Below are 15,435 nucleotides of genomic sequence, written 5' to 3' on the forward strand. Positions count from 1 at the left end.
GTGAGGAGTTGTTTTCACAAACAGAGCATATATAGACACAAACTCAATTTACAAGATAATGGTTGGAATGCGAGTCTTTACAGGTAATCAAATCTTAAAGGAACAGACAATGTGAGTGGAGAGAGGGTTAAGCACAGGTTAAAGAGGTGTGTATTGTCTCCAGCCAGGACAGTTAGTGAGATTTTGCAAGCCCAGGCAAGTCATGGGGGTTACAGATAGTGTGACATGAACCCAAGATCCCGGTTGAGGCCATCATCATGTGTGTGGAACTTGGCTATCAGTTTCTGCTCAACGATTCTGCGTTGCCGTGTGTCGTGAAGGCCGCCTTGGAGAACGCTTACCCGAAGATCAGAGGCTGAATGCCCGTGACCACTGAAGTGATCCCCAACAGGAAGAGAACACTCCTGCCTGGTGATTGTCAAGCGGTGTTCATTCATCCATTGTCGTAGCATCTGCATGGTCTCCCCAATGTACCATGCCTCGGGACATCCTTTCCTGCCACGTATCAGGTAGACAACGTTGGCCGAGTTGCAAGAGTATGTACCGTGTACCTGGTGGATGGTGTTCTCACGTGAGATTATGGCATCCGTGTCGATGATCCGGCACGTCTTGCAGAGGTTGCTGTGGCAGAGTTGAGTGGTGTCGTGGTCACTGTTCTCCTGAAGGCTGGGTAGTTTGCTGCAGACAATGGTCTGTTTGAGGTTGTGCGGTTGTTTGAAGGCAAGAAGTGGGGGTGTGGGGGTGGCCTTGGCGAGATGTTCGTCTTCATCGATGACATGTTGAAGGCTCCGGACAAGATGTCGTAGCCTCTCTGCTCCGGGGAAGTACTGGACGACGAAGGGTACTCTGTCCGCTGTGTCCCGGGACATGGGTGTTGCGAGACACCCATGGTGTGGGTAACTTGGTGTTGTGAGACTTCTTACTGTGCTTACCCCAGTCCAACGCCGGCATCTCCACATCATTCCACACTCTGGCAGGAGAATGCCCTGCTCCGCCACCTCATGTGAGACTCGCACTGTCGCTCCTGGGCCCTCTGTCCCTACATCTCAGGCTGACAAATAATAAAAACAGAAAATAAAAGCTGGAAATACTCAGCGAACCCACGGCACGATGGTTAGCACTGCTGCCTCACAGCGCCAGGGACCCGGGTTCAACTCCCGACCTTGGGTGACTGCCTGTGCGGAGTCCGCATGGTCTCCCCGTGTCTGCGTGCGTTTCCTCCGGGTGAACAAAGAACAAAGAAAATTACAGCACAGGAACAGGCCCTTCGGCCCTCCAAGCCTGCACCGACCATGCTGCCCGACTTAACTAAAACCCCCTATGCTTCCGGGGACCATATCCCTCTATTCCCATCTCACTCATGTACTTGTCAAGACGGCCCTTAAAAGTCACTACCGTATCCGCTTCCCCTACCTCCCCCGGCAACGAGTCCCAGGCACTCACCACTCTCAGTGTAAAAGATCTGCCTCGTGCATCTCCTTTAAACCTTGCCCCTCGCACCTTAAACCTGTGCCCCCTAGTAATTGACTCTTCCACCCTGGGAAAAAGCTTCTGACTATCCACTCTGTCCATGCCCCTCATAATCTTGTAGACTTCTATCAGGTCTCCCCTCAACCTCCGTCGCTCCAGTGAGAACAAACCAAGTTTCTCCAACCTCTCCTCTTAGCTAATGCCCTCCTTACCAGGCAACATCCTGGTAAATCTTTTCTGTACCCTCTCCAAAGCCTCCACATCCTTCTGGTAGTGTGGCGACCAGAATTGAACACTATATTCCAAGTGCGGCCTAACTAAGCTTCTATAAAGCGGCACCAATTTTTAAACTCAATACCCCGGCCGATGAAGGCAAGCATGCCGTATGCCTTCTTGACTACCTTCTCCGCCTGCATTGCCACTTTCAGTGACCTGTGTACCTGTACACCCAGATCCTTTTGCCTGTCAATACTCCTAAGGTTTCTGCCATTTACTGTGCTCCGGGTGCTCCGGTTTCCTCCCACAGTCCGAAAGACGTGCTGGTTAGGTGCATTGGCTGTGCTAAATTCACCCTCAATGTACACAAACAGGCACTGGAGTGTGGAAACTAGGGGATTTTCACAGTAACTTCATTGCAGTGTTAATGTAAACATACTTGTGACTAATAAATAAAAAGGAAAGTTCACTGACCTGAGAAGGTGGTTCCCTCTCCACAGATGCCGCCTTGTCTATTGAGTACTTCCAGCTTCCTCTGCTTTTATCTCAGCTTTCCAGCATCTGAAGAGTTTTACTTTTCTTGTCATATATTCAGTACCTGCTCAAGACAACACAAGATGGCAGTGAGTCTGTGAGAGCAACGTGGAAATCAGGTTTAGTGAAATCCAATTTACAGCAAAGCCTTGGTACATTAGTGCTAGAGGTTTAAAATAATTTTTAATTCCATTATACTCTCATGATTACAGATTGTAGATAATCTCTCCGAACCCATCAAATTCTAAATCAGAGAACCTACGTTGTTGGAATTGAAAATTATGGCTCTCCACACAACCCGACTCAGTGTCAAGTGCATTTTTCTAATATCTGTCAAAGGCCAGTGAGGAGAGAGTCATGGGTCTGCAACAGTTGTTATTTATAAAACACTGTTAACATGGTAAAATCATAGAATCATCACATCCCTACAGTGCAGAAGGAGGCCATTCAGTCCATCGAGTCTGTACCGAGCACATCCCACCCACGCCCTATTCCCGTAACCCCACACATTTACCCTGCTAACCTACCCGGCACGAGGGTCAATTTATCATGGCCAATCCAGCAATCCTACACATCTTTGGACTGTGGGAGGAAACCGGAGCACCCGGAGGAAACCGGAGCACCCGGAGGAAACCCACGCAGACACGGGGAGAACCGTGCAAACTCCACACAGACGGTGACCCAATGCCGGAATGGAATTTGGGTCCCTGATGCTGTGAGGCAGCGATGCTAACCGCCGTGCCACTGTGCCGCGCCGTAAAGGAGGAAAGAGAGGGAAAGGGGCAGACACCGGCAACAAACCCACCCAGGCCTTATTCCCCTAACTCCACATATTAAACCCGCTAATCCCTCTCAGTTACGCATCCCGGGACACTAAGGGGCAATTTATCATGGCCACTCCACCTAACCTACACATCTTTGGACACTAAGGGGCAGTTTAGCATGGCCAATCCACCTAACCTGCACATCTTTGGACACTAAGGGGCAGTTTAGCATGGCCAATCCCCCTAACCTGCACATCTTTGGACACTAAGGGGCAATTTAGCATGGCCAATCCACCTAACCTACACATCTTTGAACACTAAGGGGCAACTTAGCATGGCCAATCCACCTAACCTGTGCACATCTTTGAACTGAAGAGACAGCAAATCAATCAAATTAGCTGTTTCAAAAGGAGGTTATTCCTCCATCATACTCCACTTCCCAAGTTTCTTTGCTTGCAGAATGGATCTTAGAATGAGGATGGGTGGAGAAAAATATAGAAGTATTTATTTTTCTTTTTTGAAATGTAGAAGTAATCTAGGGCATTCTAATTTTCCTATCTGTATACGCCCAATCCTTGCATGCAAATACAGCAAAGCACAACATTGGAAAGATTTGAATATGGTGAAGATATATTTTGCAGATAAGTCCAACATGTTTACTCAGTTTTGAATTCAATTCTCCAATCAAAGAGAGATAGGAAGCGCTGTACATATTGCGGTGAATCACAGCAATCCAACTTAAGATTTAAAGAATGGCTTAAGACACTACGCAAATCCAAGCTGATGTTGCTCAGAGGGTTCAGAACTGAAGTTCAACGTGGATTAAGATAAATCAAGGCGGTTATTGTTTGGTTTAGTTTTGATAGCACTGCGTTGTCGCCTGGCAAAGTTAGCACTCTGTATTGTTTTGGACTGCTGAACAGTGTTCTGGTTATCCAGGGCCTGTGATTAGGAAGATGGTAAAATTAAACATTGGGTGACACGGTGGCACAGCGGTTAGCTCTGCTGCCTCACAGCGCCAGGGACCCGGGTTCGATTCCCGGCTTGGGTCACTGTCTGTGCGAAATCTGCACATTCTCCCCGTGTCTGCGTGGGTTTCCTCCGGGTGCTCCAGTTTCCTCCCACAGTCCGAAAGACATACTGGTTAGGTGTATTGGCCGTGCTAAATTCTCGCTGTGTACCCGAACAGGTGCCAGAGTGTGGCGACTCGGGGATTTTCACGGTAACTTCATTGTAGTGTTAACATAAGCCTACTTGTGACACTAATAAATAAGCTTAAACCTTACTTCCCCAATCTGAATCTGGTCACCTCTCACTCTCATGCTGAAATTCAAAATGTCCAAAATGGGGGTGTTTGGTAATTTTCTGGGGACCCGGGTTCGAATCCCACCACGGCAGATGGTGAAATCTGAACTCAATAAAAATGTGGAATTAAAAATCTAATGATAGCCATGAAACCATTGTCGAAAAAAACTCATCTGGTTCACCAATGTCCTTCAGGGAAGGAAATCTGCCGTCCTGACCCGGTGTGGCCTTCACGTGACTCCAGATCCATGTGGTTGATTCTGGAATGCCTCTCCGAAAATGCCACTCACTTCAAGGGCAATTCGGGACATCTTTTAGTGTCCAACCAAATAAACGAAATCAACTTAACTTAGGGACAACTCAGAAAGGGCAGCTCCCTAAAAGGAGGGGAACCGCATGAAACAAAGCGGAAAGGAAACTTAAAACATCAAGTTAAAATGTGATTAATGGGGTCAATAGTACACCCCAGTCCCTGCGGTGCCCAGCGGGCATGAAAGGCATCAGTGGTGCCTTCGGAGACGGCATGCTTCCTTTCCAGGGACACCCGGCCGTGAATATAGCCGCGGTAGAGGGGCAGAAACTCAGGTTGGACGACCCCCTCCTGGACCTGTAGATGGAACGCCTTGCTCGGCCCAGGAGCAGGTTCATGAGGAGGTCCTTCCAGGCTCCCCTCCACACCGGGTGCCCGCAACGGCAATTAGGGATGGACAATGAATGCTGGCCCAGCCCACGAATTGCCCATGAATGAATAAACAAGAAAATGGACCCAGTTCTAGAATATGTGTAGTCACGCTCAAAGGATACATGAGTGGGTCCCAGGGTAACGTTTCTCTTTTGAGTCCAGCCCGCACTGCAAGGTATTTACCAGGCCATGTGGTGCTCTGCCACTGTCAAGAGCTGCTGGGAGCAAGATACTGAGCAAGAAAACGCTCTCAGAGAAAATAGCAGGCAACTCTGTATCCAGGCAACCAACCCCAAGATTTCTCGAAAGAGGAGTCTGTTTGGTCGACAACAAATATTTCAGATGCCTCCGCACTCTTTAAGAATATCATCTCATGTTCTAGCCCGGGCTGGATCAAAATTGCTCAGTCCTTGCCAGGGCACCTGTTGGGTTGCCAGAAACAAAACTGATCACCATCTCCCAAAATTGGATTAGAAAGTAGCCCCGCTCCCCATCAACTACCCGGTGACATCTGGTGCCAACGGTTACGCCTGTGAACCCAATACAAGCACCAGGAACCATAGGTTCATAAGATATAGGAGCAGAATTAGACCATTCGGCCCATCGAGCCCGCTCTGCCATTCGATCATGGCTGATATGCTCCTCATCTCCATTTTCCTGCCTTCTTCTCATAACCCTTCAACCCATCACCAATTAAAAATCTGTCTAACTCCTCCTTAAATTTACTCACTGTCCCAGCATCCACTGCACTTTGGGGTAGCGAATTCCACAGATTCCCAACCCTTTGGGAGAAATAGTTTCTCTTCAACTCTGTTTTAAATTTGCTCGCCCTTATCCTAAGACTGTGACCTCTCGTCCTAGAATGCCCCACAAGAGGAAGCATCCGCCCCACTTTATCCATACCTTTTGTCATCTGGTATACCTCAATTTGGTCTCCTTTCGTTCCTCTAAATTCCAGAGAGTATTGTACAATCTCTCTTCACACGACAAACCCCTCATCCCTGGAATCAATCTAGTGAACCTCCTCTGAACTGCCTCCAATGCCACCCACATCCTCCCTCAACAGGGGGATGGAGTTTAAGAGCCGTGGGGTTATGCTGCAACTGTACAGGACCTTGGTGAGACCACATTTGGAATATTGTGTGCAGTTCTGGTCACCTCAATATAAGAAGGATGTGGAAGCACTGGAAAGAGTGCAGAGGAGATTTACCAGGATGCTGCCTGGTTTGGAGGGTAGGTCTTATGAGGAAAGTTGAAGGAGCTGGGGCCGTTCTCTCTGGAGCGGAGGAGGCTGAGGGGAGACTTAATAGAGGTTTATAAAATGATGAAGGGGATAGTTAGAGTGAACGTTCAAAGACTATTTCCTCGGGTGGATGGAGCTATTACAAGGGGGCATAACTATAGGGTTCGTGGTGGGAGATATAGGAAGGATATCAGAGGTAGGTTCTTTACGCAGAGAGTGGTTGGGGTGTGGAATGGACTGCCTGCAGTGATAGTGGAGTCAGACACTTTAGGAACATTTAAGCGGTTATTGGATAGGCACATGGAGCACACCAGGATGATAGGGAGTGGGATAGCTTGATCTTGGTTTCAGATAAAGCTCGGCACAACATCGTGGGCCGAAGGGCCTGTTCTGTGCTGTACTGTTCTATGTTCTAAATAAGGGGACCAAAACGGTGCAGAATACTCCAGGTGCGGCCTCACCAATGTCTTGTATAGTTGGCCCGTCAAGCCAGCTCCACTATTGATTGTGGCCTCAACTCCACTTTCCTGATGGTCTCCATGGGATTATATTCACTGGAGTTTAGATGAGAGGGGAGTTCATAGAAACTTAGACAAGGTAATGTTCCCAAATGGGTGGGGGGATTTCTTCATCCAGAAGGTAGCGAATGTGTGGAATTTACGACCACAGAAAGTGGTTGAGGCTAAAACACTGTCTGATTTCAAGAAGAAATTACATAAATAGCTTCTGGGGCTAAAGGAAGAAGGCAGGGATCAGGATATTGAATTTGATGATCAGCCATGATCAAAATGAATGGGGGAGCAGGCTCGAAGGGCCGAATGGCCTCCTCCTGCTTCTAGTTTCTATGACTCCTTTATCAGCAAAAATATCTGTCCACCTCAGCTTTGAATACATTCAATAACCAGTCCACTCTGAGGAAGACAATTCCAAATGCTAATGTCGCCCCATCCCCCAACCCAAGAGAAAATACATTTCCCTTTACCTCACTCATAAATAGCTGGCCTAAAGCTTTAAACCGTGCCCCCAAATTCTAGAGTCTTCCACATCGGGGAAACATCCTCTCAGCACCTCTCCTGTCAAGCCCCCTCACCGCAATTTTATAGTTAAAAAGCAGGTATCAGTAAAAGCTGACCATAAAAATGTGCTAAAGATCGGTTCATCTGGTAATGTCCTTCAGAGGAGGAAATTGGCCACCCTGACCTGGCCTGGCCGACATGTGACTCCAGACGCACAGCAGTATGGTTCACTCGAACTGCGATCTGAAGTGGACTAGCAAGCCATTAAGGATGGGCTATGACACACAGTTGGGCCTTTCCACTTACACCCACATTCTGTGAATGAACAACAAAAGGATCTTATACTTTTCAAAAAGGTCACTTCTCATTCTTCTAAACGCCAATGAGTATGAGCTAAACCTGCTCAACAATAACAAAACCACCTTCAGCCGAGGTAGTGTGGGTGCCTGGTGAAAGCTTATCTATCATCGAAGAATCACATCTTTGGACTGTGGGAGAAAATCGGAGCACCCGGAGGTCCAAAGATGTGCAGGTTAGGCCAATTGGCCATGCTAAATTGCCCCTTAGTGTCTAAAGATGTGCAGGTTAGGTGGATTGGCCATGCTAAATTGCCCCTTAGTGTCCAAACATGTGTGGGTTAGGTGGAGTGGCCATGCTAAAGTGCCCCTTGGTGTCCAAAGATGTGCAGGTTAGGGGGATTGGCCACGGTAGACGTGCAGGGTTACAGTGATAGGACCTGGGTGGGATGCCCTGTCGGAGAGTCAGCGCGTCTCGATGGACCGAATGGCCTCCTCCTACACTGTAGGGATTCAATGATGCTCCAGGGCAATCCTGGAGAGTTGGCAACCCTTCATCCTCCACCCAACCAGCCATTCAAAGAGGGTTTTAAGCCTAATTGATGGGCAAAAGGGGGGTTCTTGGTCATATTTAGGACACAAAATGATGAATCTTAAGATTAATTTGGAATTATCTGGAAGGTTCTAGTGGTCTGCTAACATCTCCACATCAGAACATCCCACTTGCCAGTGATGCCCTTAAAATAAAAGCCCCCCAATTTAATTTAATTTAGAGGTGGTTTTAATCTAATTTAATGTGGTTTGGGCCTAACTGGCCCCCCAGCTCCCCCCCGGAACATTCCTGAAGCATTTACCTTCAATCCGCCTCGCGCTCCCCCCCTCGGCCCCGCCCCTCCTCTGCGGCCCCGCCCTCAAACCTGACCGACAGCCGCCGCGTCCAATGAGAGACGCCGCCGGCGCGGGGCGGCGGCCAATCGCCGGCCCGCAAGGCGGCGGGGCCTTCCTCGCCTCACGTGATCGCCCCTCGCCCGCCCGCCTGCCCGCCTCAGCCTCGCACCGGAAGTCTGGTCGCCGCCACGTTTCATCAAGGCAGCGCGCAGCACACCAAATGTGTGCCATATTTGATCCTGGCGCCCTGCAGTTAAACCCAGTAATCTCCATCCATCCAGCAATGGTAACATGAGAATTTTAAAATCCCAGAGGGAATTAAACAAATTAAAGAAACTGAATGCACATCATATGTGTTTATTAGAATACTGGAGGTAGAAATTAAGATATTTGAGATTAAAGTTTAATTATTAGTGTCACAAATAGGCTTACATTAACACCGCAATGAAGTTACTGTGAAAATTCCCTAGTCACCACACTCCGGTGCCAATTTGGGTACACTAGCCCACAGACCACAATCAGTAAGGATAGGCAACAACACCTCCACGATCATCCTCAACACTGGTGAACAAAGAACAGTACAGCACAGGAAACAGGCCCTTCGGCCCTCCAAGCCTGTGCCGCTCATTGGTCCAACTAGACCATTCGTTTGTATCCCTCCTTTCCCAGACTGCTCATGTGACTATCCAGGTAAGTCTTAAACGATGCAAGCGTGTCTGCCTCCACCACCCTACTTGGCAGCGCATTCCAGGCCCCCACCACTCTCTGTGTAAAAAACGTCCCTCTGATATCTGAGTTATACCTCTCACCTTGAGCCCGTGACCCCTCGTGATCGTCACCTCCGACCTGGGAAAAAGCTTCCCACTGTTCACCCGATCTATACCCTTCATAATTTTGTACACCTCTATTAGGTCTCCCCTCACTCTTCATCTTTCCAGGGAGAACAAGCCCAGTTTACCCAATTCGGTGCCCCGAAAGGCTGTGTTCTCAGCCCCTTACTATACTCCTTACACACCAATGACTGTGTGGCCAAATTCCCCTCCAACTCGATTTTCAAGTTTGCTGATGAAACCGGCATAGTGGGTCAGATCTCAAACAATGATGAGACAGAGTACAGGAATGAGATAGAATCTGGTGAACTGGTGCGGCCACAATAATCTCTCCCTTAATGCCAACAAAACAAAGGATTTTGTCATCGGCTTCAGGAAGTGTAGTGGAGAACATGCCCCTCTCCACATCAACAGGGACGAAGTGGAAATGGTCAAGAGCTTCAAGTTTCTAGGTGTCCAGATCACCAACAACCTGTCCTGGTTCCTCCATGCCGACTCTATAGTTAAGACAGCCTACCAACACCTCTACTTTCTCAGGAGGCTAAGGAAATTTGGCATGTCAGCTACGACTCTCACCAACATCTACAGATGTACCATAGAAAGCATCCTTTCCGGATGTATCACAGCTTGGTATGGCTCCTGCTCCAACCAAGACCACGAGAAACTACAAAAGGGTCGTGAACAAAGTCCAGTCCATCACGCAAACCAACCTCCCATCCATTAACTCCGTCGACACTTCCCGCTGTCTCAGGAAAGCAGCCAGCATAATGAGGGACCCTACGCACCCCGGACATTCTCTCTTCCACCTTCTTCCGTTGGGAAAAAGCTACAAAGGTCTCAGGGCACGTACCGACCGACTCAAGAACAGCTTCTTCCCTGCTGGGGTGGGACTCAATGGACCGAATGGCTTTCTTCTGCACTGTAGGGATTCTATGGTTCTATGGGAAGGACGTTTTCAAAGCCCCTCCCTGCCATATTATACCGAGGAGCTCGAACCCATAAATAAACATTCAGGCTGCCTTCACCAGGAAACGTTTGTCATGAAACGTATGTTGTAATGACCTGTATTGTCAGTGTGGGGAGGCAACCTGGAGTTTGGTGTATTGTCATAGAGTCATAGAAGTTTACTGCATGGAAACAGGCCCTTCGGCCCAACTTGTATTGAAAGAATTCGAACTGTTTTGCACTTTATTTCATGTCAAATTTGAACTACTCTGTAACAAACTATTACAAATTTTATGAATAAAGCATATATTTTGAAAATAAAACTATTAGAAACCCGGGCCAATGTCCCACAACTCACTTGGTAAATTTATTGTGCCATAGCACTTGTGGCACAGTGGGTTAGCATTCCTGCCTCTGAGCCAGAAGCTCTGGGTTCGAGTCCCACCCCCAGGACTTGATGGCCAAGGAAGATGCATTCATAACGCGTTCAAACAGGTTGAGTGTCAACCTGCAAATCCTTCCAAACACGCCAATGACTGGTGGTAAGAGCGGGAGAGATTCCTGGTCAGCCACATTTGGTATGGAGTGGCGCCCCTCAAGCTATAAGCCCCTGGCGACAGACTGGCGACCTGTTCCGGGATTGACTAGCTATGGAAACAGATGAAAGTCTGCCTTAGTGCGCCCACTGGGTGCGGGAAAAGAATTGGAATAGATTGATGCAACACTCTCTAAATGACAGAGCTCAAACCCAAATTATGAAAACAACTGGTCCTTTTGTTGTTCATTCACAGAATGTGGGTGTAACTGGAAAGGCCCAACTGTGTGTCATAGCCCATCCTTAATGGCTTGCTAGTCCACTTCAGATCGCAGTTCGAGTGAACCATACTGCTGTGCGTCTGGAGTCACATGTCGGCCAGACCAGGTCAGGGTGGCCAACTTCCTCCTCTGAAGGACATTACCAGATGAACCGATCTTTAGCACATTTTTATGGTCAGCTTTTACTGATACCTGCTTTTTAACTATAAAATTATGAGAGGCATAGATAGGGTTGACAGTCAGAATCTTATTCCCAGAGTTGAAATGTCTAATACGAGGGGGCACGCACTTAAGGTGAGAGGGGGAAAGTTCAAAGAAGATGTGAGGGGCAAGTTTTTTACACAGAGAGTGGAAGGTGTCTGGAACGGGGTTGTGGTGCAGTCAGATAGGATAGAGGCATTTAAGAGGCTTTAGATCAGCACATGAATATTCAAGAAATAGAGGGATATAAACCAAGGGAAGGCAGATGGGGTTAGTTTAATTTGGCGTCATGTTTGGCACAAAATTATGGGCTGAAGGGCCTATTCCTGTGCTGTACTTTTTTTAAAATTCCTTTGTCGAACCCATCGCTGGTTGGCCAGCATTTATTGCCCATCCCTACTTGCCCTTGTTCAGAGGGGAGTTGAGAGTCAACCACATTGCTGTGGCTCTGGGGTCACATGTAGGCCAGACCGGGTAAGGGCGGCAGATTTCCTTCCCTAAAGGACATTAGTGAATCAGATGGGTTTTTCTGACAATCGACAATGGTCATCAGTAGATTCTTTTTTTTTATTCATTTGTGGGGCATGGGCATCGCTGGCTGGGCCAGCATTTATTGCCCATCCCTAGTTGCCCTTGAAATGAGTGGCTTGCTGGGGCATTTCAGAGGACAGTTGAGAGTCAACCACATTGCTGTGGCCCTGGAGTCACATGTAGGCCAGACTGGGTAAGGACGGCAGATTTCCTTCCCTAAAGGGACATTGGTGAACCAGAGGGGTTTTTCCGACAATGGTTTCAAGGTCATCAGTAGATTCTTAATTCCAGATATTCTTTGTTGAATTCAAATTCCCACCATCTGCCGTGGCGGGATTCGAACCCAGGTCCTGAGAACATTAGCTGAATTTCTGGATTAGTAGTCTTGTGATAATACCACTAGGCCATTGCCTCCCCCTTTGGCCATGCTAAATTGCCCCTCCAAAGGTGTGTAGGTTCAGTGGATTGGCCATGCTAAAATACGCCTTAGTATCCAAAGATGTTTAGGTTAGGTGGGTTGTCCATGCTAAATTGCCCTTTTGGGCAGGATTTTATGGCCTCCCCCTTCCCGAAGCCATAAAATCCCGCCCTTTGCATGATCCAGTCCTCATCCACTATGATTCCCGTGGTAGGCGGGATGGGAAAATTTCTCCCTTAGTGTCCAAAGATGTGCAGGTTAGGTGGATTGGCCATGCTAAATTGCCCCTTAATGTCCAAAGATGTGTAGGTTAGAAGGATTAGCCATGCTAAATGTGTGGGGTTATGGGGATAGGGTGGAGGAAAGGGCCTGGGTGAGGTACTCTGTTGGAGACAGTCGGTGTGGACTCAGTGGGCCGAAGGGCCTCCTTCTGCACTGTAGGGGATTCTATGATTCTTACTTCATTGGCTGTAAAGTGTTTTGTGAATGCCCCAAGGTTGTAAACGATGTTAAATAAATGTAAGTTTCTCTTTTATTTTTAAGAATGATGTCTGGTCACTTGTTGATACCAGGGTAGAGGCAAGGTTATATTTTGGTTGCATTTCTTAGTATCCAAATATGTGCGGGTTAGGTGGATTGGCCATGCTAAATCATGTAAGAGGTTTAACAACACCAGGTTAAAGTCCAACAGGTTTATTTGGTAGCAAAAGCCACACAAGCTTTCGGAGCTCTTAGCCCCTTCTTCAGGTGAGTGGGAATTCTGTTCACAAACAGAGCTTATAAAGACACAGACTCAATTTACATGAATAATGGTTGGAATGCAAATACTTACAACTAATCAAGTCTTTAAGAGACGAAACAATGTGAGTGGAGAACCGATGCTATACACTAGATACATCGATGACATTTTCTTCCTTTGGACTCATGGTGAACAATCACTGAAACAACTCTATGATGACGTCAACAAGTTCCATCCCACCATCAGGCTCACCATAGACTACTCTCCGGAATCGGTTGCATTCTTGGACACACGCATCTCCATTAAGGACGGTCACCTCAGCACCTCACTGTACCGCAAGCCCACGGATAACCTCACGATGCTCCACTTCTCCAGCTTCCACCCTAAACACATTAAAGAAGCCATCCCCTACGGACAAGCCCTCCGTATACACAGGATCTGCTCGGATGAGGAGGATCGCAACAGACACCTCCAGATGCTGAAAGATGCCCTCATAAGAACAGGATATGGCGCTAGACTCATTGATCAACAGTTCCAACGCGCCACAGCGAAAAACCGCACCGACCTCCTCAGAAGACAAACACGGGACACAGTGGACAGAGTACCCTTCGTTGTCCAGTACTTCCCCGGAGCGGAGAAGCTACGGCATCTCCTCCGGAGCCTTCAACATGTCATTGATGAAGACGAACATCTCGCCAAGGCCATCCCCACACCCCCACTTCTTGCCTTCAAACAACCGCACAACCTCAAACAGACCATTGTCCGCAGCAAACTACCCAGCCTTCAGGAGAACAGTGACCATGACACCACACAACCCTGCCACAGCAACCTCTGCAAGACGTGCCGGATCATCGACACAGATGCCATCATCTCACGTGAGAACACCATCCACCAGGTACACGGTACATACTCTTGCAATTCGGCCAACGTTGTCTACCTGATACGCTGCAAGAAAGGATGTCCCGAGGCATGGTACATTGGGGAAACTATGCAGATGCTGCGACAACGGATGAATGAACACCGCTCGACAATCACCAGGCAAGAGTGTTCACTTCCTGTTGGGGAGCACTTCAGCGGTCACGGGCATTCGGCCTCTGATATTCGGGTAAGCGTTCTCCAAGGCGGCCTTCGCGACACACGACAGCGCAGAGTCGCTGAGCAGAAACTGATAGCCAAGTTCCGCACACACGAGGACGGCCTCAACCGGGATATTGGGTTCATGTCACACTATTTGTAACTCCCACAGTTGCGTGGACCTGCAGAGTTTCACTGGCTGTCTTGTCTGGAGACAATACACATCTTTTTAGCCTGTCTTGATGCTCTCTCCACTCACATTGTTTCGTCTCTTAAAGACTTGATTAGTTGTAAGTATTTGCATTCCAACCATTATTCATGTAAATTGAGTCTGTGTCTTTATAAGCTCTGTTTGTGAACAGAATTCCCACTCACCTGAAGAAGGGGCTTGCAGCTCCGAAAGCTTGTGTGGCTTTTGCTACCAAATAAACCTGTTGGACTTTAACCTGGTGTTGTTAAACTTCTTACTGTGTTTACCCCAGTCCAACGCCGGCATCTCCACATCATGCTAAATCATGTCAGGGGGATTAGCAGGGTAGATACATGGGGTTACGGGGATAGAGCCAGGGTGGGATTGTTGTCAGTGCAGACACAATGGGCCGAATGGCCTCCTTCTGCACTGTAGGGATTCTGTGATTCTATGATAATCCAATAAATTATTCAACTGCCAGGCATTGTGTTTGCTCGTCGAGAAAAGTTAAAGTTAAAGTTTATTTATTAGTCACATGTAGGCTTACATTAACACTGCAATGAAGTTACTGTGAAAATTCCCGAATCGCCACACTCCGGCACCTATTCGGGTACACTGAGGGAGAATTTAGCACGGCCAATCCACCTAACCAGCACGTCTTTCAGAATGTGGGAGGAAACCGGAGCACCCGGAGGAAACCCACGCAGACACGGGGAGAACGTGCAAACTCCACACAGACAGTGACCCAAGCCAGGAATCGAACCCAGGTCCCTGGCGCTGTGAGGCAGCAGTGCTAACCACTGTGCCACCGTGCTGCCCTGGAGCCAATTTAGCACGGCCAATCCACCTAACCCGCACATCTTTCGGATTGTGGGAGGAAACCAGAGCACCCGGAGGAATCCCACACAGACATGGGGAGAACATGCAAATTCCGCACAGTGACCCAAAAAGGTAATAATCTCTGGATTACTACCTGAGCCACGAGGGTCAATGAGATTAAGGAGGTAAATGTGTGGCTCAAAGATTGGTGTGGGAGGAATGGGTTTGAATTCATGGGACATTGGCAACAGTATTGGGGAAGAGGGGACCTGTTCCGATGGGATGGTCTTCATCTGAATCATGCTGGGACCAGAGGGAGAAGCTGGAGTCAGATGTAACGGTATTACAATTAAATAAAGGTAACTACAAAGACATGAGGGAGGAGCTGGCCAGAGTTGATTGGAAAGGGAGCCTAGCAGGGAAGACAGTGGAACAGCAATGGCAGGAGTTTTTGACAG

General features: G+C 48.1%; 1 protein-coding gene across 3 annotated transcripts in view; it reads right to left on the reverse strand.

Moving 5' to 3' along the window:
* The window catches only part of pla2g6 (phospholipase A2, group VI (cytosolic, calcium-independent)), a 105,028-nt gene that overhangs the window by 79,015 nt on the left and 10,578 nt on the right, over positions 1 to 15,435 (reverse strand). The window contains exons 1-2 of one of the 3 annotated variants that reach the window (XM_078237438.1): positions 8,381 to 8,414; positions 2,161 to 2,284 (exon numbers count right to left, since the gene is read on the reverse strand). The gene's annotated coding sequence lies outside the window, so the exon portion shown is untranslated. Of the gene's footprint in view, positions 1 to 2,160; positions 2,285 to 8,380; positions 8,415 to 15,435 lie in introns of those variants that run through there. The other 2 variants (XM_078237436.1, XM_078237437.1) reach the window with 2 other exon arrangements.

Source organism: Mustelus asterias, chromosome 21 (assembly GCF_964213995.1).
Source record: "Mustelus asterias chromosome 21, sMusAst1.hap1.1, whole genome shotgun sequence".
NCBI classification, from domain to species: Eukaryota; Metazoa; Chordata; class Chondrichthyes; order Carcharhiniformes; family Triakidae; genus Mustelus; species Mustelus asterias.